The sequence below is a fragment of the Hordeum vulgare genome, chromosome 3H, assembly GCF_904849725.1.
Source record: "Hordeum vulgare subsp. vulgare chromosome 3H, MorexV3_pseudomolecules_assembly, whole genome shotgun sequence".
Classification (NCBI taxonomy): domain Eukaryota; kingdom Viridiplantae; phylum Streptophyta; class Magnoliopsida; order Poales; family Poaceae; genus Hordeum; species Hordeum vulgare.
Genome location: NC_058520.1, coordinates 505,960,502 through 505,986,905, shown reverse-complemented (window position 1 = coordinate 505,986,905; position 26,404 = coordinate 505,960,502). Strand labels below are relative to the sequence as shown.

Sequence of the window (26,404 nt, the reverse complement as noted above, 5' to 3'; positions counted from 1 at the left end):
GTTGATCGTGTCATTTTGTTGCTACTGTTTTCTGCGTGTCAAGTATTTGTTCCTATGACCATGAGATCATATAACTCACTAACACCGGAGGAATACTTTGTGTGTATCAAACGTCGCAACGTAACTGGGTGACTATAAAGATGCTCTACAGGTATCTCCGAAGGTGTTCGTTGAGTTAGTATGGATCAAGACTGGGATTTGTCACTCCATGTGACGGAGAGGTATCTCGGGGCCCACTCGGTAATACAACATCACACATAAGCCTTGCAAGCAATGTGACTTAGTGTAAGTTGCGGGATCTTGTATTACGGAACGAGTAAAGAGACTTGCCGGTAAACGAGATTGAAATAGGTATGGGGATACTGACGATCGAATCTGGGGCAAGTAACATACCGAAGGACAAAGGGAATGACATACGGGATTATATGAATCCTTGACACTGAGGTTCAAACGATAAGATCTTCGTAGAATATGTAGGATCCAATATGGGCATCCAGGTCCCGCTATTGGATATTGACCGAGGAGTCTCTCGGGTCATGTCTACATAGTTCTCGAACCCGTAGGGTCTGCACACTTAAGGTTCAACGTTGTTTTATGCGTATTTGAGTTATATGGTTGGTTACCGAATGTTGTTCGGAGTCCCGAATGAGATCACGGACGTCACGAGGGTTTCCGGAATGGTCCGGAAACGAAGATTGATATATAGGATGGCCTCATTTGATTACCGGAAGGTTTTCGGAGTTACCGGGAATGTACCGGGAATGACGAATGGGTTCTGGGAGTTCACCGGGGGGGCAACCCACCCCGGGGAAGCCCATAGGCCTTGAGGGTGGCGCACCAGTCCTTAGTGGGCTGGTGGGACAGCCCAAAAGGTCCCTATGCGCATTGGAAGAAAAAATCAAAGAGAAAGAAAAAAAAGGAGGAGGTGGGAAGGGAAGGAAGGACTCCCACCCACCAAACCAAGTCCAACTCGGTTTGGGGGGGGGAGACCTTCCCCCCTTGGCTCGGCCGACCCCCTTGGGGCTCCTTGATCCCCAAGGCAAGGCCCCCCTCTCCCACCTATATATAAGGAGGTTTTAGGGCTGATTTGAGATGACTTTTCCACGGCAGCCCGACCACATACCTCCACGGTTTTTCCTCTAGATCGCGTTTCTGCGGAGCTCGGGCGGAGCCCTGCTGAGACAAGGTCATCACCAACCTCCGGAGCACCGTCACGCTGCCGGAGAACTCTTCTACCTCTCCGTCTCTTTTGCTGGATCAAGAAGGCCGAGATCATCGTCGAGCTGTACGTGTGCTGAACGCGGAGGTGCCGTCCGTTCGGTACTAGATCGTGGGACTGATCACGGAATTGTTCGCGGGGCGGATCGAGGGACGTGAGGACGTTCCACTACATCAACCGCGTTCACTAACGCTTCTGTTGTATGGTCTACAAGGGTACGTAGATCACACTTCCCCTCTCGTAGATGGACATCACCATGATAGGTCTTCGTGCGCGTAGGAATTTTTTTGTTTCCCATGCGACGTTCCCCAACACAAACTTGATAGCAATATTTTTGTAACCTCTAGCAGTCATGAATCCATTGCTCCTGTTGCCAGCTGTGATCTCCTCAACACAAAGTGAACAAAATGCAGCAGTGTTTTCACTATTGGTCCATTCAGCCTTATCAATATCATCGTTCTAGTCAACAAGCATATTAATGTATACATAGCATGAACTGTTGCTACATAAAAACTAAGAACAATTGTACTTTTAAATTAAGGTTCTATCCTGCTCACATAACATTGACCAAATGGCAGAAATTAATTAAACATTGAGGAAATATTACCGATTCATCATCTCCAACACCATCATAATACTGATCATGGAAGTGGGAGTCCTCTGGCTCATGCTCTGTAGCAGGAACACCTTCAATCTCCATTGAACTGCTGCTAGCACGGGGCACTCGATACGATAGAGAGGATGAACGACCGGTCTGCCCACTGCGGCCTACGCGACGCCCACGTCCAGCACCCCGAACACCAGCTGCCTCTTCTAATCCCAGTACAGGGACGCGACCACGGCGGCCACCGCGACCAGCACGGCCACTACTCCTGCGCCCCCACGGCCACCACTCAAGCGTCCAGGACGGTCAACCCTGTGCCCCGCCCCTACACCACGGTCAGCCCTATGCCCCGCCCCTACACCACAGCCACCGCCTCCGGCACCTCCAGCCACGAACTCCGGTAGCCCTTCTTCGTACACATCAGATGGAGTTGAATGCATCAGGTCCATGAAAGAGGCCTGCGAATTGAGGTCCAATCCTCCAAATACGCTGGATCCATGGGCGGGTAGACAACAGCATTCGCCGGCGAAGCTCGAATCGAGGGGATGGCCATGGACACAGACCTGCTCACTCCTCCTCGCTGGGATTGAATCCCGCTGGTACTGTTGCTCCGCATCCTCCTCTCGCCGCGACGCCATCTCCGGTGGAGGCTGCGCTGCCGGCCGCAGGTCTCAGGGGTAGTGGCGGCAGCCTAGGGTTGGAGCGATGCGAAGATGGGTCGGGTCGTGCGGCAGGGGGTGGGTCGTGCACGATGGGGAAGAAGGAGTCGGGCGCGCTGACCAGGAAGGTCCCAATTGCGATGGGAAAAATGGTGGTGGTGGCAGTACATGTAAATAGCTCAAAGTTTATAAGGGTAATAGGTCTTTATTAATCCATAATCTGATTTTAGCTGGGTTAGAGTAGATTATGAGTTTTTAATAATCTGGTCATCTAGTTTTTAAAATCTATAGTATAAACTGCCCTGTTTGGAAACATAATAGCTTATAAAAACCAGATTATATAATCTGGATGAATCCAAACAGGGCCTTAGTCTAGGAGTCTTTATTAGTCCATGTTTACTTTCCTTGCACCTCAAGTCATATGTAATATATATATACCCCTTGGGCCTTCAATATAGATAAGTTGCTTTCCTAACATGGTATTAGAGCTAGGTTAACTTTTGCACGCCGCAACTCGTGTTGTTGATCTGCTCCACGCCGCCGCTCTCCTCTCTGGCTCGTTTCCGTCAGGCAGCAGCTCTCCTCCTCGTCCCCTCGTGACGTGCCTCGTCCTAGTCTCCGTGCTGCTCCAGATTGGATCGGATCCATCCCAGATCGAATCGGTCCAGGACAGGGATCGAATCCGGCTCGGATCGATCCAGTACGGGCTGCTGATAAGACTGCGGGACAGAGCAGTCCGCGGGACACCGTGAGCGAAGCAGGGAAGTTGCTGTTGCTGATCCCCGCTGCCGCTGATCCATCCAAGACGGTGCTGCTGATTGCTGCTGATTCCTGCTGCCCTTCTGCCGCTAATCCATCTAGGACGGTGCTGCTGATTCCTGCTGCATGTATGTTGATCCGGCTCCTAGGACTCCAGCCGCCTCCCCAATCCCGTTCCGATCGGATCTAATTCCAGTTGCAGCGCCAGCCAGCTCTGCTCTCTTCCTCCAGTAGCAGCGCCCGCCAGCCGCCGCCCCGATCCCGTCCTGCTCTCGATTGGATCCGGCTCGCCTTGCTACTGATGTTTTATCTGCTGTAAAAAAATGTCTACTGCATCTGGCTATGTTGCTGTCCCTCGCTGTTCGGTGATCTTCGATGGTACTAACTACACCGATTTCACTAGCTTCATGCGCATGCACATGCGTGGCATCCGTCTCTGGGGAGTTCTCTCTGGCGAGGTCTGTTGTCTGCCACGTCCGGTTCCTCCCATGGCTCCTACTCCGCCGACCCCACCGGCTCTTCCTACGGATGCTCCTCAGGCCACAAAGGATGCGGCTAAGCTTGATGATGAGGCCGCTGTGAGTGCTTATGATGAGAAGGTCTTGGCTTATGAGGAGGCTCTTCAGGTGTATCACGGTGCTCTATCCGCTTACACCCAGTGACTTGATGATGATGCTCGTGCTGCAGCTGTTCTCACTGCTAGTGTTCTGCCTCAGTTTGCCTATTAGTTTTTGGGCCTTCCTACTGCCTTTGAGATGTGTACTCGCCTTCGTTAGCGCTATGCGCCCTCTGGTGATGCCTTATACCTCTCTGTGGTTCATCAGGAGCATGCTCTTCAGCAGGGTGACTCTACTGTTGATGACTTCTATGCACAGAGTTCTGCTATCTGGCGCCAGCTCGATTCTCTCCGCACCGCTGGTTGTCGTACTTGCCCCTGTTGCCAGGCTGTCCAGACCAACTTGGAGTTTCATCGCATCTACGAGTTCCTGTCTCGGCTCCGTAAGGAGTTTGAGCCCCGGCGTGCTCAGTTGTTTGCTCGTGGCCATATTTCTCTCATGGAGGCGCTTTCTGAGATTCGTGCTGAGGAGATTCGCTTATGTGGTGCTGGTTTGCTGGAGGTTCCCTCGGTGCTCGCTGCTCGGGCTACTTCTACGCCACCTGCTGTACCGACCCCTTCTCACTCGAGTGCTCCGCCGCTCTTGCCCACTCCTTCTGGAGGCTCAGGTCGCCCTCGTCCACATTGTGGCTACTGCAACAAAGATGGTCATATTGAGTCCCACTGCTGCACGAAGAAGAACCACTTGCGCCAGGCGCAATCATCATCTACAAAGACTTCGTCATCTACCTCGACAGCTTCAGCCATCGCTTTGACTAAGCAGGATATTCTGCGACTTAAGCGTCTGCTCGCTGCTTCAGGTTCTTCCTCGACGGGTACTGCTGGTATTCTGACTCAGGCTTCCGCACTGAGCAACCACCTCGTACACAGTCAGGACCGTCTCACGCACACTCTGGTTGGAATTGGCCTTCGCCGCCATGATATTATTTTTTCTCTTCCGCTGCCATCATCCCTAATCTAGTGTTTGTTTTCTAGTTTTCTTTTTTTTCCGCTGCGTCCATCAAATCCGTTGATATTTTGTGTTTTCTCATGCCATACGAGTCCACCATACCTTAGTCCGTCAGCCTTTCTCCGGTCCTGATCCTTTCTATGCAACTTTTGTGGCCTACTTGCCCTTGTTGTTTTCTATAGGATTGTCTGGACTTCTTTTGCATTGTCGATCTACGTCCATCGTGCCTTATCCGCCGAGCTTCTTTTGTCGACGGTTGTCGTGGACTATGATTTTCTGCACAATGTTTTATTCTCTTGATGTGCCATCTTCTTTTCACAACCCATCTTCTCTTGATACTTATCTTGTATCTTCAAGTGATGCGGGGTCCACCTTTGATGTGCCATCTCTTCGTTCTCTCCTTCGGCGACTCGACAAGTTTTGAAGACTCTTCATGCTACGACGACACTCTCAAGACGCGGATTTGGATTATCATTGTTTTTTATATTACACTTCTTCAAATGCAATGCTATTGCATACGCTTTGCATTTGAGGGGGGGTGTTAGGAAGTATTAGTATTAGTCTAGGAGTCCTTATTAGTCCATGTTTACTTTCCTTGCACCTCAAGTCATATGTAATACATATATGCCCCTTGGGCCTTATAAGTTGCTTTCCTAACAAAGTACACATTGGCATTTAACTATGTTGTGAATCACTCCCTAATTTGCATAACAAGATTAACTAATTGTCTAATTTTGTCCTCGTGCATATTGACAAGAACAAGATACTACATGATCATGGCTTACATAAGATGCAACTTGGCTATGCTTGACTTTAGGCTGTTGCTATGACAGTTTAGAAACAACATGGTATGTATTTCTTTGATCAGTCTATTGAACTGAAGGAAAAAACACATGATAATATGATATTGCCTTGGCCTGTGGTTTACTTCTGTGTGATGCCTTGAGAAGAAAAGGTGAAAAATCTGAGAACATATGCAATGTAATCTGCTCCTTAAAAAGATCTCATGATGGATATTTCAGTATCCACAGACACACAACAATGGGAGCGTCTAAATGTCAGGTAGCTGAAAATATGCTTTGCATCAGTCACTTCTTGTCATGTCCAGATTTGCATCCAACCGCTCACACATCGTCTTCCTCCTCTCAAGGCACAATCTGATCCAGAGGAGGAGGACGGAAAAAAATTAAGGTGGGGCAAAACTCGTAAGGGAATTTTGTGTAGACAAGCAAATCTAACATCGTCTTTCATGTTGGGGACGAATCTATGAAGTAAAAGTTGCTTTTCTTTGATTCAGGTAGACTAAATGAAGTCTACCAAACAACATGCAGATAATGATTTTATGTATGTATTAGCTCAAACAAACCCAATTGAGACACATCATAGGTTGCCGTTCGTATGTGGTCTAGGTTTGTGTCTCGGCGCTGGAGGCTAAGCCCCGATGAGTTTGTGGCCCAAGGCCCACACTATGGGTTGCACTACGTCTAGGCATGCATGGCCCGAATCAGCGAGCATGTGCCTATGCTAGCGATATTTTTTGCAGGAGAGATTACAACCAGCAGCAACGACGATTTAACCGTAGACATAAAATATTTTTTGCTCCCATGGAAGGTGTGGTGGCTGCCACACCTTGCCCATAGGGGTCCTCCGCCAGTGATCTGATCCATCCTTCTCCGCAACCATCGACCTACCATGGCCGACCGCTTGCCTCCACCCCCCGAGGCCGGTGGGTGCCACCGTGCACCGCCTCGCGACCCCGTCCTTCCTTCAACCTCCCCCATCGCTGTTACTGGCCGCGCCTCGACCATCCCTCTAAGATCTACAGACCTGCAGTGATTCCGGTGTCCCTCCTGCACCCACACACCCCTAAGATAGAAAATGAGGCTGCTGCTTCCTCTAAGATAGATAATGTGGCTGCTGCTTCCCCCTGATATAGATAATGAGGTTGTTTCCCCGACGAGGTCGGCCTCCCCATGTCACGTTCGGGGCGAACTAGAAAAGCGACTGATGCAACGGAAAATTTCAAGTATATGGATGGAGTTATGGAGAAGTCGAGTCTAACTAAGATTTCAAAATTCTGTGGCCTTCGTTGCAAACTGATTCTTCTACTTTTTTTTAAAAACGAGGCAACTGATTCTTCTACTCCCTCTGTGAAGAAATATAAGAGCGTTTAGATCACTATTTTAGTGGTCTAAATGCTCTTATATTTCTTTACGGAGGGAGTACTTATCAATGTCCCAAGTACTCGTGTACTGTTTCACTGTATGATCTTTCTTCTCATGCCTACTTGATAGAGATACAAAAGATGGTAAGAGAACATTGCTCCATGTAGACACTAAATGTTTCAAACAGAGAAGCATTTATCGTATGGTATAGATATTGCACGTTCGAGGAGATAAGGGTAGTAAGCGGAAGGATGGCATAATGTGAAGCTTTAGTTTACTGACTCCAGGTGCAACGGCAGACAAATGTGGCAGCGCCATGTAGGTGCACTATTGATATTCATCATTTACAAAAAAACCCTTGGGGGCTACAATGTTCACCGTGAACAAACCAATTTACAATCTGGTTTCAAAACTCTGCATGTAGCAATGTAGCATCCAGACAGACGATCCGCCTAAAGCAAAATAACCGAAGATTGCCGGTTGCAACCTACTTAATCCGTTCAAGTCACCTATCACCACCGCCATTTCTTTCGAGACCGTCTGATTCAGCAGAGACCGTAACCCACCAATGCCGCCTATCTGAGTCAGTATCTCCGGTGGAAGGGACTTGCTGAGGTGCTGAGCATTCGTGTCTCCTTTGTTTGACTTCCTGAGCCGTTTTATTACATTGCTCCACATCTTAGCAAGCCGTTTGTACTCTTCCAGCATGTCCAAGACATCCCTGACCGGCCGGCCAGATCCCTGAGCAATCCGAATAATTCGTGATTCCTTCATCAGCTTCGGATTTTCGTTGTCAAGCTGTGCAGTGATGATTTTTGGACGTAAGGACAATAAACCACCAGGATAATAGTCTAGTCATATACTCATGGTATTGGTTTGACTCACTAACCCAACTTACCTGCGTCTGTCATGGAATCCATCATCGTCATATACCGCTTAATCTTAGCCTCACCCTGCTTCTCGTGTCCTTGCGGCATCAATTCAGAACTAAATCCAGGCAACATGGAGAAGATCTAAAAAGATAGAAACAATCCACATTTGAGTTCGTGTTCGCCATGTCAAACAGAAATTCGAGCCCATGATTTACTAGTAGAATATTATATTTCACCATATATCCAAGAAACCTGAAAGACTAAAGAAAGCTTACCTAGCCAATAGAGCCAATTTTACCAAGGTTCTGGAATTGCTCGTACATAAGTCTCAGAGTAAAGTTTCCTTCCATCAGTCTCTTCATAAGGTCAGGTTGTTGATCAGCGGGCACAACTTGACGAGCCTTCTTCATCAAGCCCAGCAAGTCTCCCATGCCTGCCAATTGCGCAATGTAAGGAGGTCAGCTAAAGGGAATACACAGGTAAGACGCCACACCTAATATTTACACTGACCTAATAGGCGACCAACAAATGGTCTCACATCAAAATCTTCTAGCTCGTCTTTGTGTTCTCCAGTTCCAATAAATATCACTGAACTTTTCGTTGCTGCGACACTGAAGAGAAACAAGAACGTTAGGTGTACTATTCTGAAATGTTAATGATGGTATGTATGCTACATTGCTCTCAGGTTCTGAAATGTTAATGCTGTTAATTGTTATTCATAAACTAGGAAAGAGGAAATGGCACTAAGGGGGTAGTTTAAGATAAAGGAAGTGAATACTAACGTGCTAAGTGCGCCACCTCCTTTCGCATTGTTAGAAATCAGGGTTTGTGGTCTACTCCCTATTCCTCTGCGCTTATCCGTGGTGCCGCTCACAATCGCATATCTGGGGCTAGGGGGTAGGGACCTTCTTATACTGTCTTTCCAAAGAGTCCACCTCTTATACAGATAAGATTCCTAGTCTTTTTAACTAGTTTTCCGGGATAGAGTCCAGATCAAATTACCAACCACGATCATATTTGTCTGTTGACGGATTCTACCCGTTTATGTCCCCGGAGCACACGCTTGTGAGCAACGCGCCATAATAGAGTGTAAATTCCTCTAATTATGTAGATCAACATTAGGGCTGTAATCTAACTATACGATCTAGCTCCTTCCAATTATCAGCGTACCCGGGTAGTCTTTCCAATATATAAAATATATTGTATTCCATCGATAATTGATCAGCTTCCTTAAGTATATAACTTAAGTATTCCAACAAGTAATAATTCCATGATAATCATGTAAAGTAATTCCATGTATAAATACATGTATTATTCCATAATGAGGTATTCTGAATATTAGCAATTCCTATTATTTGAATATAGTTGCAGGACACATAATTCCAACATCTCCCACTTGTCCAAAACGATCATTCAAATATTCATAAATCCATAGCCTAAACATGCTTGCCAAATACCTCCTGACTAAGAAGCTTAGTCAAGGGACGAGCAATCATATTAACACTATGTTGAAAACTCCATACATATATATAGTGATATATTCCCTAAATATGTTTCCTTGATGTGACCCCTAAGATCACTAGAGACCTTAGTTTCCGCCTAATTATTCCAGCATAGTTGTCTTCTGCGTCTCGAGTATTATTTCCTCGAATGCTATTCCGCTTTTATAGGCGCCTTGAGTTTTTGTTTCCTCAAGTGAAAATTCCGCATCAATTATTTCCAGTCACATATATGAACACTATGAATAATTCCACATTGAGTCAAAATATATGATAACCATGTTGAGTAAATTTCCAGAATCACATAAATATCAAATCCAATCAGTAAATGAAGTTCCATAAGTAACCATGTTTGAAAGAATTTCCCAACTTTAGTCAATGAACCTGCACCATATTAGTACTACAAAAACAAAATTGTATACGCGTACCTGGATTTATTTCTCATCTCGCAGATACAATAATAGCTTCCTCAATGTGTTTAACAAGTGACATGTTATGATGCACTTTCCACAATCTAATATGATGTGTGTCATTCCCTTAGATTCTTGTCTTTCCTTCCACTACTTTAACGCAGCATAAATCCAAGAAGCTAAGGTATGATTGTACAACAAAGATACAGTAAATTTCAACACCATGTATTATCCCTTTTTCCTCACGAGTTCAAACTAATTCCTCATTGAGTTTGGTTCCAGGTAGTTTAACAAGTTTGCAATTTTCCATAGAAAACATTTCAAAAAACATGCCCTATGTAGTTCCACTCCCAAAACATAGGAAGCTTCAAAACATTCCTTTCATATGAAAGTTAAAACATGACCAAGCTTTCACTTCCATCAATGTGGTTTTATCATTACAAACAACAAAATAATGTTAATGTATACAATAATAATGCAAAATATTTTATACTTACATTTGTAGATGACCTCCTTGCTTCATTTAGAAAACCATATGACCTGCTATTCCATTGATGTGAAGCTTGTTATAAAACCACACAATAATGTATTCAATTGGCAAACTATGTTTTAGTTCCTCTTTCCCAAAATTCCAGGAGAGAGAGTTTCCACAAAGTATATTTCCCTTTGTGTGAAGAACTGAATGACAAGAGTGACATTATAATATTCCAGTGAGTCAAATTTCCTCACAAATGAATAAAAATACTTACAAATAATGGGCTTGCGGTTTCTTGGTGTGATAATAAGCTCCCAATCTATATAATTCCTCATTGAGTGTATTCCTTCCCGCAATTCTTCCGTCCATAATTGTCATTGATGAGAAAACCTTCTTAAGAGAATTTAAAGATTCCTCTAAAATTTAGAGTTACTTCCCCCAAAAATAAAATACATAACAATTATCGAGAGATGAAATTCCAAGTTAATTCCTCCCACTTATCCTAAGCATGTTAGTGTAAGGAGTTACACTTATAGTTTCCTTTGGGGTCAAGATTATATTATAGTATGCCTGTCAATAATTCCACCCTTTAATCATAATAGTTATTGTGTTCCTACTTTTCCACCAGTTTTCCTTTTCCAAATAAATAGGAAACACCCTTTGATCCACTAGAATAACCATGAAAAAAATTCCTGGCGTATGCTTTGTAGTAATTAAGAAGTCCCTACCAGGTGGCAGTGCGATATTGACAACCAACAGTATATGTGTGATGCTTCTTCCAAAAAACAAATAGTAGTAAAAGGATTCAATTCCTCCATTTAATTGTGGAGTGTGCGGTTTATTACAATGGTGGATAGTTCCATGCTCTTTTCATGTTTAGTTGACATATTCCTGAAGTGTACTTCCCCCGCCAATCAGTTGTTAAAACTTTGATATATTTTAATCAACTGATTTTCCACTTCGGTACATAATGTGCCAAGCACAATAAAACATTCCGACTTGTATTTCAAATAGTATAAACATAACCATATCAAGTGCAATTATCAATGAATGTGATAAAACAAATAGTCTAGCCTCTAGTGGGAGTGGGAAAAAATACCATAACTGTATAAAAAATGATGTGAAGTTTCCTTTTGTAATCTCCTTCCACCTTAATAAAAGGTGTGCCAGTAAAATTGTCCAGTATATATGCTTCACAAAATACCAAAGTCCTCCCACTAAAGTTTAGAATCCAGAATCAATAAGCCAATTCATCTAGTTTCAAGATATGTGACCAAGTCGTTGATGACGTAGATAATAAAATTCCAAGCATGTGTTCCCATTGTCGGTATTCCTCTATATAGAGTTATCTTCCCAAATAAACAAATTTGTTTGCCAACTTCCAATGGACATCAAGAAAGATATATAGACCATTGTGTGAAAATCTATAATGCACTAATTTAACCATTGAGCAATATTTCCACTCTTCCTTTTCCAAATAGTATGTCATAATCAATAAATTCCAAAGATATAACAATAAATCAAATACCTTCACATGGAAGTTGCATAGAGTGTCCTATAAAAATAATACTTTTCCTCCACGAGGGAGTTCCGTGGCAAAATTTCCAATTCCAGAGTGTATAAGATTTAGCAGCAATGACAAAACACATAATATATAAAATTTCCTTTGATACATCAAGTGAGAGCAAATTTCCTCCATTTTCCACGGAGTGGTTCCATCTTCCTCCATAAATAAGTGATTGCCATAATAGACACTTTTTCAATTCCTTCTGATGCAAGGTTAGCATAATAGCGTATCCACTAATAATAATTTCCCTCCAGAATGGAGTTTTAGGACATAATTTCCAAATAAATAAATATAGTGCAGATAAAGTATCGTGAGGCATACCAACAAATGAAGATCAATTTTCCATGTCTTCGGAGTGACTCCTATCTTCCTCCACAAACAAGTGATGCTAAATAATAATGCTTCTTTGAAATCCCTTTCCAGGTTACATGTAATTTTCCGGACAATATTTCCACCGACAATAATTTTCCTCCAGAACGGAGTTTGAGGGCGTAATTTTCAATACCAAAACACATCAATTTTTCAGCAAATGAAAACAAATTTCCTTGTCCTCGGAGTGACTCTCATATTCCTCCATACACAAGTGATGGTCAATAATAACAGCTGCCTGAAGTCCCTTTCCAGTTTATGCATGATTTTCCACATAATAATTCAGTGATGGAGATTTTCAATATCCAATCATTTACTCCGTGCAGCACATCCACACATTTAATCCGGGGTTCCTGCTAAATTTCTTCCAAGGGATAGATGAATTTCCCCTTCCCTCGTAGCACTCGCTGCACAAGTGTACGTAGTTCTTCCAGCCGACCGCTTGGCCGTGCAGTTGGCTAGATGTTAGGAACACTAATCAACAACATGAATTCCTTATGTTTCCATCAACGAATGCCTTGAAATTCCATTATTTTTCAGAGATGTACTGTTCTTGATGATATAGGTAGCAGCGGTAGCAGCGTGAGCAAAATCGATGTTGCAGTTTCCGAGTTGTTGCTCGTTTGGCTTGCCGAGTCGTCGAGTGAATATTTCAGAGCAGCGGAAAACCTAATCAGGACAAAGGACTCGGCAATTATACAGACTTCGTACGTCGGAGGCCCCGGGTTCCGCGCGTAAAGACTTCCATCGACAGTTCCAAGCGAGGTTTACGAGGGCCAAGGTGTCCAACTTGACGCGGGAGCAGGATTCACCGACGGGCATCGTTGTGGTGATTCCGAAGCAAGGCACCAGCAGGACTCACACGTAACATATACGTACAAGTTAGCCTGATCAATTCTCAGTAGTTATTCGCAGCAATGATAGATTTGATTTCCTGTCCTTTGATCCATGTGAATATGCAAGAATTCCCTCCTTTCCTCAATCCACGTGCCAAGAAAGTTGTGACGTGCTTGATTCCTTTCCCGCTCCACGTGCTTGAGTGAATTGCTAAACCATGCCATCTCACAGGCGGATGGAAGTGCAAAGTTGTGCACGGAGAGGCACACATAATTAGTGGATCTTTCGCAGCAGCGCACCGGTGAAGGGCCCGATGAAATTCACAGGATCAATCATATATCACAAGAAAACCGGACGATGACAGATCGATGCGAGAGAAGCAGCAAAATACGGATTAAGATCGAGCGATCACGCCATGGCAGAGTACACGGCGGCGGATTGGATGACGTCGGCGACCACATACCCTAGCTCAAGATACCAATGTTAGAAATCAGGGTTTGTGGTCTACCCCTATTCCTCTGCGCTTATCCGTGGTGCCGCTCACAATCGCATATCTGAGGCTAGGGGGTAAGGACCTTCTTATACTGTTTTTCCAAAGAGTCCACCTCTTATACAGATAAGATTCCTAGTCTTTTTAACTAGTTTTCCGAGATAGAGTCCAGATCAAATTACCAACCACGATCATATTTGTCTGTTAACGGATTCTACCCGTTTATGTCCCCGGAGCACACGCTTGTGAGCAACGCGCCATAATAGAGTGTAAATTCCTCTAATTATGTAGATCAACATTAGGGTTGTAATCTAACTATACGATCTAGCTCCTTCCAATTATCAGCGTACCCGGGTAGTCTTTCTAATATATAAAATATATTGTATTCCATCGATAATTGATCAGCTTTCTTAAGTATATAACTTAAGTATTCCAACAAGTAATAATTCTCATGTAAAGTAATTCCATGTATAAATACATGTATTATTCCATAATGAGGTATTCCGAATATTACCAATTCCTATTATTTCAATATAGTTGCAGGACACATAATTCCAACACGCATGACCGTCCATTTTTGTAACAATTACAGCACCAACCGGAACACTTTGCCTGAATGCTTGGGCCTGAGCAAATGCAGCCTGACCAATGCTACCATCCATCACAAATATTACCAGGTCCGGTTTCTGCATGATATCATGACAGAGAATGCAGGTGAGCTTTTCATTTGGTTCAGGTTATAAATGAAAGTAAGGGTTCTGAGTGTATTACCGTTGCTTCTGAAACTTGGCGCATTTCTTCAAAGAGAGTTGCTTCCTGTTTGTGCCTTCCACTTGTATCGACAATTATGAGATCACAATTTTCTTTTCTAAACCTCTCTACGCCCTCAACAACAATTTTTACGGGGTCTGATTCCATGTAGCTGCAGTGACACAACAATTAGGAAAAACAAGGGATAGCAAATCATAATGTTAACAGTCGAAGTGGGAAAGAGGTGCTAGTGTACCTTCCATAGAAAGGAACCATGATCTTTGTTGCATTCTATTTTAGCTGATCAAAAGCATCAGCCCTGAATGTGTCAGTACAAACCAGTGCCGGTTTAAATCCTATCTTTTGATGATAATGAGCATATTTCAGACAAGTGGTAGTTTTCCCAGAACCCGCATCAACAAGACATGCCTTGTGATTTGTGAAAAGTACATTATAATCAATGCAACTAAAGTGCAGAAGACATTTAACCGATCATTAGTCAGCCAGTCAACTAAACAACAACAGCCCCACACCGAAGCCAAATAGTACGATAAGAATGTGATCTATCACTTACAACTGACCCTTCAAATGACTCGCTAATTGCAAACTACCATCCAGGAGAGTAAATTGCTGAAAGCCACCACATTTGTGGCTAGGGTGCTCCAAAACCATCATCTTTGTCGAAAATAACAAAAGACCATCACTTCTGTGGCAAGTGAGTAACAAAAAGCACTAATTCAGAACCGAGCCACGTTAATAGCAAAACTGACGGGTGGAGTGACTAAGGCTTGGCCTATGATAATTTGTTTCCATCGTTCACCCCTATCAAACGAATATATAAACAAGTCGGTAAACAGCTTAATCAGAAGTAATCAAGTCACTATGAAAGATAATGTTGTTCTTATCGAATTTAACCGTGAAACAACGTCCTCCCTTTCTTGGGAGTTCATTTGGGCGGATGCAATTTCTAAAACATCATATATGAAGACAGAATTCGGACATAATAACGTGGCAGCAAGCAGGGCAGACTAACCTTGCAAACCAACAAACATGACCACGCACGGCTTCCCTTTCTTGGGAGCGAAGGCGGGATTCCCGGCATCCAACATGTTGCACAGCTCATCGACGAAGGCCTACAGCAACGAGGACATACACGGAAGGCAATTCAATCAAGATGGTCGCGCATGCGAAGCCTCTCCCAAAATCACACGAGAGAATTTGCGTCGGGTTAGGGCGTGTTTGGGGCGGGCGGGCTCGCCGGGGCCTAGGAGACATTACCATCTTGATGACACGGCGCTTGTCGGTGCCGGCGGCGAGCCCCCTGAGGTCGACGGCGTGCTTGACGTTGCCTGCATGTCGTGGACCATGTCAAACTGGACGTCGGCCTGCAGGAGCGCGCGGGTGATCTCGTCGAGGCAGTCGTCGAGGACCCTCTCGTCGACGACCGTGGCTCTGATACCAACTTGTAATGTTCAAGATGCGGTTATATTCTCATTTTGGCGCGAGGGCCTTGACAGGGATAGAAACGCATCTCGTCTTTCACAAAAATGGATATCATTACAAGTACATGTACTGAAAAGATGAGTATAAGGAGTTGACTTACACTCGCCACAACCCACATCAGAGTCACATCAGTACAATGCATACAATCATCATGAAGAAGAGCAGGATCCGTCTACGGGTGAAAACAAACGATGAAAGAACGAAGTCCATCCTTGCTATCTCTGGCTGTCGGCCTAGAACCCATCCTAGATTGATGATGAAGAAGAAGAAACTCCAAATAGCACAATCAGCGTGCTCACATCAAAGTAACTCTTTACCTGTACCTGCAACTGGTGTTAAAGTAATCTGTGAGCCACAGGGACTCAGCAATCTCATTTCCAAAGGTATCAAGACTAGCAAAACTTAATGGGTGAGGTATTGTTAAGTGGTGAGGTTGCAGCAAGCGACTAAGCATTTATTTACTGGCTAACTTACGAGTACAAGAATAAAGAGGGGGTTGATGTACGCATAGCGAACGTGAACTACAGATGATCAAATAAATGATCCTGAACACCTACTTACGTCAGACATAACCCCACCGTGTCCTCGATCGGAAAGGAGCTCACGAACGAGACAGTCACAGTTACGCACTCAGTTGTCAAGTATTAGTTAAGTTAATTTGAAGTTATCTAGAACCGGAGGTTAAACAAAGTTTCCCCGTTGCCACATAACCATGGGCACGGCTTTTCGAAAGATTTAACCCTGCAGGGGTGCTCCAACTAGTCCATCACAAACTACCACACGCTGTGACGGAATAACCTCTATCAGGGAACCCCGTGATCTCCTCGGGTTCCTACTGGAAAACCTCAACCTCGAGATAACCCAAAGCATCCTCGGAATCCCTCGCACAAGACGCTCGAGAAAGGTAAAACAAGTCTAGCAAGGCCGCCTACCGTGCCGACATCCCGATAGGTACAGTGGCCTCACAGAAATCACCCGAGGTGCCCCGGGTTGGCCCCGCACATGACTCTGTTTTGGACCAGCACCATCAGCACTGGACCTCCCTGTATTATGTTGAATTACTCCGCAGGTTCATGATGCCCTGTGTTTTTCAGTATTACAGAATTATTATGTTGGGCAAATATAGTATCAATGTTGGGCCTTGCCAGACGAGTTTTATCCCAAAACGAGAATCTTGGGGGTCCCCATAACAACCCCAAGCATGTTAGGGGCGCTCATTTATGAAACATAACACCGATAGCTGAAACTAAGGCGGCAAAGGTGGAACAAAACACCAGGCTAGAAAGGTTGAGCCTTCCACCTTTTACCAAGTATATAGGTGCATGATCATCTTGCCTGAGATTAAAATCTAAGGGCGTTTGAAAATATGTCGATTTTCTGAAATTAATAAATTCGAAAATCTAAAAAAATCTAACGGGTCGGATCTATCTATTGGGCCGAAACAGGCAAGGCGCAGTTTTACTAAAAGACGCCCAAGGCAAAAATTAGAGGGGCTCGGCGGCTCACCTTTGGGACTTTCGTCCTGCTCGGAGGAGACGGCCTGGCTTGGGTCGGTCGGGCGTGGGCGAGGAGGAGGCCGACTGGGTCAGCAGAGGGAGCAAGTTGGCCGGCCCAGGCGGCGGCTGGCGCGGCCCAGGAGGCGGCACACATGCAGGCCTCGTCCCCAACCTCGAGACCGAGGTCATGGCGAGGAGAGACGGCGACAGGAGGCCGGCGGCGTCGCGTCCAGGCACGGAGGCCGGCGGGAGGCTCCGGGATCAGGTCTTAAATAATGTATTTTACATCCGAACATCTCATATTAGAATCCTCAAATCCATATAAAAACATGCAAGATATGAAACCTACTTACTACGTAGAACCTATCTACTCCTCGTCAGAGATGTCGACGATCTCCGTGCCCTTCGACGGATAAATGGCCGTGTGCCGCAGCTCAGCCCCCTCCGGCTGCTACGATGTGGCTTACTCCGCCTCAATCTCTCCTTCAAACTCGTCGAATAGGGTATCGGCCTCCGCCTGCCTCTGTCGGATGAGCCGGCGGTTGGCCTCCACCTAGGCCTCATCCCGGATAGAATCCAGGATGGCCTGCTGCTCCGCCATCTCCTCCAATTGAGCGACGCGAACTCCGCCTCTGCCTCCGCCATGTTCGAGCCAGGAGCCTCCTCCTCCATGGCCTTCAGCTGCTCCTCCTCCTCGTGTTGTTGATCTGTCTCCGGCGGGTCCGGAGGGAGACCGCAGTGATGCGGGCTGCGCGGCGAGCCTGGATCTCCGCCTCGATTTGCAGGCACCGCTCCGGAGTGAGCTGCGTGTTGGTGGTGATGAGCCGCCGGACCATCCCTACAGAGAGGAAACTATGAGAGGCGGCGGACGACCTCGGGTGGCAGCGGAGAGAAGGAGGAGGCGGATGAGCTAGGCCTCGGGTGGCGGCAGAGAGAAGAAGGAGGCGGATGAGTTAGGGCGGGGAGCCGGAGCGGCACCACACGGCGTTCACACCGCGTCGACAGTAGAGGCACCCGCGTGGGGTCAAGCCATCAGGCCGACGTGGCGGGCATGCCCGGGCACGCCCAGGCTCCCAATATCTGCCCCATATTTGGGCTGGAAATGGGGTGTGTCGATCAGCCAGGGCGTTTGTGGCCGGTTTGAGAGGCTCGTCTTGGTCGCAATTTCGTGACCGGATAGTGACCGGGTGTCCTGCTCGAGCGTTTGAGGACGGTTTGACGGGTCCGGTTGTAGATGCTCTAATATTAGAACAAAAATGTCAAGGATAGATAGGGGTTTCTCTTGAGTTTAAAAATACCCCCTCCATACTGAATTACTTGTAGTTGGGGGAACTTGTACTAGTTCCTTCAGCTACAAATATTTGGTATAGATGGAGTAATATATATGGGTTCCCTTTTCCTTTTGTGTATGGTAATGTTTGGGCACAACCGACTAGCGAAAGACTGGGTCGGTCACACGTGAGCCGCATGGTAGATAGGGATTGTGCGTCTCCAACGCCACTGAGTGCTGCGTACACAATCTTATCATTTCTCAGACGAATCTCTTTTTCCTCTTGACTTCCTTCTACCCCACGACGCGAGGTGCAACTGCTTCTGTCATCCATCTCCGCTCACACGCATTATACCAGCATGAGAGGTCTTGCTGCTAGGGTGAACCGCGTCGGGGCGGAGAAGTCGGCAACAACTAGGACGCTCTTTCCTTCCCTTTCCCCTCACGAACCCCTATGAACCATCACCTCTGGCACACAAGCTGTGGCCGGCAGCCAGTAGAGCTGCAACCATCTTTTTTTGCTGGAACCAACAACTCGACGACGGTGGGGCTGCAGCCGACAATCGAAGGGGTTGCAACCAGCAGTTCAAAATGATGTGGCTAGCTTTCTGTTTTGCTAGAATCCCACACACAGGAGAGAGAGGGAGGGGAAGGAAGGGAGAGGGAGAGGGAGCGAGCGAGGGGGAGAGAGAGAGAGAGAGAGAGAGAGAGAGAGAGAGAGAGAGAGAGAGAGGGAGAGGGAGAGCTGGATTTGGCACAAAAGGGAAGCTTTAATCGATGCTGACGGAATTTGGGTATCGGATACTATGCAACCGCGAAAGATGGAACTGTCGACCAAAAAAGCTTCAATCTTAGATGACGGGAGCTGGTTGAGGGGCGAAGGGGTGCTAACTGCGAGGCCACCACTGTATTGGTCAAGATATTGCAATCGCAGCGGTGTGGTGCGGCGCCGTGAGTTGTCGAACATTTGAGGTGAGCACTAACGACATAGACAAATGGGGAAGCAGCCGGTGGCTCGAAGTCAAAGCATGTCTCGTGTGTTTTGGGCGAATCACTGGGGCAAAATATAGACATGAGATGGCTAGTGTGAAGCGCGTCTGATAGCTCACAGTGTGATGCCCTCGATCTAATCGTACGCTAATCATACACACAAATGCGTACGATCAAACTCAAGGACTCACGGGAAGATATCGCAACACAACCCTAGACACAAATAAAACAATACAAGCTTCATATTACAAGACACGGGCCTCGAGGGCTAGAATACAGAAGCTCGATAAACATGGGGTGCCTTAGAGAAGGCTAGCACAAAAGATACAACGGTCGAATGAGGCGAGGCCTCCTGCGTGGAAACCTCCTAACTACTCCTGATCTTCAGCGGCCTCCACAAAGAAGTCACCATCGGGATGGAAGACGTCGGCAAGAAACTCATCTCCTGGGCTCCATCATCTGGTCGCAGCAACGGATCAAGGGACAAAGGGGGAGCAAAGCAACGATGAGTACTCATCCAAAGTACTTGCAAGACTTATATCAGAACTATGCTAAGTATGCAAAAATATCAAGGAAGGAGGGTTATATGTGGACTGACTGCAGCAATGCGAGAATAGAGAGAGAAGGCCTAGTCCTATGAAAGACTAGCATCTTCAGGGTCTTGCAGCAATAGACGAGAGTAGAGAAAGGTAACACAATGAAAATAGTCATATTGTTGCAGCAATATTAATATGAGGTCACGCCGAGAGATCCTCCCTCGACTCCCTGCGAGGAAGCAATCCCAGGGCAACAATTCCAGTTAAGTAACAGTTGTAGTTGTAGAAGATCAGGGCACAGCTCCAAGTCGTCCTGTAACCGTGGACACGACTATCCGAATAGTTCATTTCTTCCCTACAAGGGTGCACCAAGTTTCCGGTCACGCTCGATAACACTCTAGCCAGACACACTTTTCTGGGTCATTCCTGGCCTCGGAATATCAACACGTCGCAGCCCAACCTAAGCTCAACACAGAGGCCAACCCGCCGGTCTAACTCCTAAGCACAAAGGGTTCATGGGCCCACTTGCCCTACGCGCTCCTGCACGATGCGAGGGCGCCGATGTCAATCCTAGCACCCCTTAATACAAGAGTGATGCATCTCAGGACCACTCGGGCGCGCGCCGCTACATCACTGACGTCTAAAGAGCTTCGGTTGATACCGCGACGTCGACTACCCATAATTCTTCCCACGTAGTCGGTTAGTGCGAAAAGGTCTCCGAACAACCCAGTTCAAATACCCAAATCCATTATCATTTTAATTATGCTCATCAACACATCCACGCGGGAATCCACCCGCCTAACATCTATTCATCAAAGAGCCCAGTAACATGGTCAAGTAACTTTGTGGTTGTAACATCAGGGGGATCCGAGGCATCACCCTCGTTGGATTCCGAACGATGTATCCGTCAAGGAGGACCTAGAGGAATCACCCTCGAGGGTCCCACACTTGAGGGGTTTCCCGACACAGGCATGTCGGGAATGGTGAAAGAGGAATCACCCTCGATAACCATGACCGACTAGCTGTACTATAGAGACATCATCAGGAGTACTTCGCGAGGTGTCACCCTCGGTACCCGATAGTATCTCTGTAGCATCGTACAACTAAGGGGGTGTAAGTGATGTGCTAGGTCTGGCTTGTCAATCAAGGATTGAGACTTGAAAACAAAGCAGGGCAACTAGACTACGGGGTCAGAGGGGATGACTACTCCACCTATACTAAACAGTTTAAAGGTACAGTACTGAAAGTATCAGTTCATCAAAATTAGGCTATGCATGAGATATAGGAGCTAACTACAACAATAGCAAAATTCTAATGCAAACAGGAGGAAGAAAGACATAGGCGATATAGGGATGATCAAGGGGGTTTGCTTGCCCTGTTGCTTTGCGGCAAAGGGCTGGTCATCGGGAGGGTAGAAGTACCCGGCAACAACATCAGTCTCGGGGTCTACCAGTAAGAAGAGGGGGAGAAACAATAAATAATAGCAACATGTGCAACACTAAGCATGACATGGCAATATGCAGGCTAGCATGAGCTAACGCAGCAACATATGTCGTAGACGGGTCGGAAGAATATGTGATGATATTTCCCGCGTATGTGGCTACTACTGGTCAGACTGAAAACGATGGAAAAGTTCCATTTTGCTATGCTAGGGACGCTTGGCAGACGAATGGACCGCGTATCCGGGTTCGTCTCGTTCTGCTGATCAACTTTCATGTTGAAAATATTTTGATCTGACTTACGGTTTATTTAATATTAATTTTTAAAGTTTTATTATTATTTAGGAATTAAAAACAGATTTAATTAATTCAATTAAATGCAATTATGACATCAGCACGATGTCATGCTGACATCAGCAGTTGACTGGCCAACTAACCAGTGGGTCCCATGTGTCATAGGCACATTTATTATTTAAGATTTTATTAATACTAATCAAGTTATTTAGTGGGGTAGGACCCACGTGTCATATTGTTATAGGATAATCATTTATCTATATTAACAGATTACTAATTTATCTATTAAATTAATTAACTAATTAAATAAATAATATATCTAATTATCTATTTATTTATTTATTAATAAACACACATATATATTATTATTTTTATTATTATTTTTATGTTTTTTGGAGGGACCCCACGTGTCATTTGGTGGGAGAGGTGGGGCCCTACTATTATTGGGACAGCACGCCCATACATACGTTACCCACATCATGCATACATAATACATACATACATACACTAATACACTAATACATACATACATACATACATACACATATACATTATCCTTTTCTTTTTATTTTCTCTTTCTATCTAACATCTCTCTCTTAACTCTCTCTCACACACATCTCTCTCAACACACAGAGAGGAGGCAACCTCCACCTCCACCTACACGAGCTCAACGATGCCGGAACGAGGCGGTGTTCGTCGGAACGGAACCGGAACGGGGGAAATGAGGAGAGGGTGCCCGGGGCCCGGAGCTCACCGGCGTTGCCGGGGATCGGGGCGGCGAGGCTCGGGGAAGCCGGTTGGGAAAGTGGTGAGGAAGCTGGTTGAGGAGGCCGGCGATGGGCAGGCGGCGCGGTTCCGGCGAGAAGCTCTCGGTGAGGTGGCGCCGGTGTTGAAGGAGGGGCCTCCCGTGGAGGTCCAGCGAGGCGGCCGGCGACGGGAGGAGGGCCGGCGTGGGGCACCCGAGGGAGGGGGGCGCGAAGAGCGCCGGCGGTGAGGGGCTGGATAGAGGTGGCCCGGGCGCAAGGCGATGGGGCGTTGGATCGGCGTCGAGAGAGAGGGAGGGTGTGGGGGCATGTGGAGGGCGCCGGCGCATGGAGGCGCGATGGGAGGGAGCCGGCGCTGGTGATGGAGAGGGCAGGGTGACGAGGGGAGAGGGAGCCTGGGGCGACGGGGAGAGAGAGAGCGGGCGCTGTGAGAGGAGCCCGGCTCGAGCCAGGCTCGCGCGGGAGGTAGCGACGGGGTGGAAGACGAGGGGAGGGTTGGCGCTTGTGTGGGGGAGCGGGGGTTCGGTCTCGGGGGTTTGGGGGAGCGAGGGCGTGGGAGGGGATCTGACGAGGTAGTGGGTGAGTGGCGGCGGTGCACAGAGGGAATGGGGACGAGGGGGAGGCGCTAGGGTTCCCCTCGGGGTGTGGCCGGCTCGGCCATTTGGCCCAGTTGGGCCGGCCTTTTCGGGGTTTTTTTAGTTACTTTCTTTTAGCTATTATTATTCGTATATAGTTTATGTTTTAAATACATAGGGGTTTTAAATAATTTTAAGAATGCTCGATTTACTTTTATAATTTATTAGAAAAAAATATAACTCCTCCAACATTTTTATTTTAAGATTCGAAAACTTTATTGTTTTGATTTTATTTTAAACTTGAATTTGAATCGGTTTGAAGCTACGCGAGATTACCAATAGTAATCCCGGTGACGTGACACCATTTGCATAGGTTTACTGTAGTTTAATTTACCGGGGCGTCACAACTCTCCCCTACTAACAAGAATTCTCGTCCCGAGAATTAAGAGGTAGAAGGAAAGAGCTCGGGGTATTCATCATGAAGATGATCCTCGCGTTCCCAAGTGGTTTCATCTTCAGAGTGATTTGACAACTGCACTTTAAGGAACTTGGTGACCTTGCGACGAGTGTGACGTTCATCCTGGTCGAGAATGCAGACCGGATGTTCCTTATAATAGAGGTCTTGTTGTAGCTCAATCATATCATGATCCACTGCTCGAGTAGGATCCTTGAAGCAGCGGCGGAGCTGAGACACATGGAAGACATCGTGAACTTGAGAAAGGTTCGCCGGCAGTTCCAATTGATAAGCCACTCTTCCACGCCTTTAGAGAACAGTGAAAGGACCAATATAGCGAGGAGCTAGCTTGCCCTTGATCCCAAAACGGCGTGCACCTCTCATTGATGTGACTTGAAGATAAGCCTTTTCGCCAGGTTGATAGACCATATCTTGATGATGTCGGTCATACTGACTCTTCTGACGAGACTGAGCAGCCCTCAGATTCTCAAGAGCAACACAGATTTCATCTTTAGCGTGTTGGGTATCATCCGGACCGAAGAGTGATCGGTCCATTGAATGGTGGCTCGAGAATTTCATACGAAGCCAAGTGTAAGGGATACCTTGGAGTCAAAGATGTACAGGAGAGTCGGGTTGCAATCCTGTGGAACTTTGGGTTATGGGTCCACCATGTGGGCCGGGAGTAGGCAGAGGGGTGACATATTATACGGTCTTGGTAGCAAGACATGTTAGAGGATAGCATGTCAGTTATGTTGGCAACAACGTCGGTACCAAGGGCGGGGGGTGAATAGAACCATTTTTCCTGCTCGTTGAAACGAGGCGGACCAATAGGCAAGACTCTCGTCCACCCGCGGCTACCGGAATGTTATCCACAATAGTAACAGGGTCTTGCTGACAGAGTTGTATACCGAGGTTTTTACCTAAGGAGGGAATTAACATTGCTTAGATAAGTTATGCCACAAGAAAGGTCAAACAGACCAATGGGAAGGCAAATGTGTTCACACACACAAGTATTAAAGTATACCATTCCCGAGGAAAACATAGAGTATGGTATACATGATAGGTCATCAAGTACATCACCATTTAGACAAAGAGGCAAGAAGAATCATGATGTTTACCCATACCATACGGTTTGAGATAATTGATCAGGAACAATTTAGCATTGCGCTTCCAATGTTCCTATTGAAATTTGAAGTACCACATTCGTGCTTCGGGATAGCATTGACATGGTCATCCGATATAGGTCAGACCTTGGGCATACAAAATGATCCATGAGGAACAACTTATGAAATAAGTCATATAGTTCCCGCATGGAAGATGGCGAATCTTTCATATGGAAGAATTTATAACAACAGGTCCTTCAGCCCGGTGTGCCAAAAAAGACATCACTGTATCAGATTACATAAGACCAAAGTTATAATTATTGGAAAATATTCCAACCACCATATCTGCCTGAGATTCAGATCTGATTGATGTCTAGGCACCTTAGACTCAAGATGCGTGAGAAGAAAGATGAAGATGCAAGATTCTCATGATATTATCTACACAAGCAATTCTTGAAGTATGATTGTAAGACATATGAACACAATGTCAGGACATTCGTGCCCACATAGAATTCTTATGTCAAAATGCAACCGAGTTCTCATTTGAAAACCATCTCGAGGATAAAAAGGTTCCATGTGTAAGTCTGGATTAGCTCTTATGAAGGAACTTCTTTTCCTTGATCAAATCAGTCAGTGGCTTGGGGTGCTAAGAGAAAAAGTTATATGAAGTGAAAATAAATAATCTTCAAAACATATAACACTTCGCACATGCATGAATGACTTGGGAAGATCCTAGAGGAAGCAAAACAAAACTTCCACATATTCACGGTGGCAAGAATGCACATAAACTTTGGGGAAACCTTTCTGTTATCAAGCACATTCTTCATGAGCTAGGCACAAGGATAATGCTTTCAAGAGCTTCATCGTGGAACATGAAGAAGATGAGGGTGTGGCTGATGAGCTCAACAACAACCCCTCAAGATTTTGATAGGGATGAATTTCCAAAATTTACAATATCAAGGAGATAGCATTTGTCAAGTCAAATGGTATAATGTCGTATGCTCGAGGGAACAACAACAATTAGACACTGGTTGAATGGTGCGCTCGGAAATACGGACGGAGTAGCACAACCAATGTAAAAAATGATGAGTCAACACCCAACACACTAAGAATGAATCAATCAGTTGTTAATGTCAAGGCAATAGAGTTGCCAGAAGTATTGGAATCACACATCAGAGTTCACTTGTTGCTATTCCGGTTTGAAACAACACGGGACCAAGAAATGAATGGTGATGGTGAGAAGTATTACTGTATCAAGAATTCTTAAGACGTGCGCAATGCTCATGACATCCTTGACATAAAATATAGTAATACTCCAAGGTAGAAGATAACATAAGTTGAATAGCAAGGAACTTAAGGGACAACACAAAACATGATCAAGTTTGTGTTAGAGGGAAGGCAACAAGGATGTCGATGATAATACAATTCATCTAGGGGAAGGGATGGTAGTTCTCAACATGTATTCAATTGATACCATGTAAGAGCTCAGAATGCTGATGATGATCACGACACATTTGTCGAGAAGCTTCATGAAGATGTAATCATTCAGCGACATCATCAAGTAAAGGAATAATGATGCGAAAGGTTATCGGAACCACATATAAGACTGCTAGCTCCGAATCGAGATTGCCTTTCAAGACAACCAACATGATATTGAAAGCTCAATGTAAGCTTATTGCATTGTTGAATTTGGGTACCAGGGATGGAGGACATAGATAGCCTGGTCAAGCTCCAACATGA

The 26,404-nt window shown here is 45.7% G+C and overlaps 1 pseudogene; it reads right to left on the bottom strand.

Moving 5' to 3' along the window:
* Positions 1 to 3,339: 3,339 nt before the first annotated feature.
* On the bottom strand, positions 3,340 to 17,428 carry LOC123441934 (annotated as a pseudogene).
* Between the last annotated feature and the right edge of the window lie 8,976 nt (positions 17,429 to 26,404).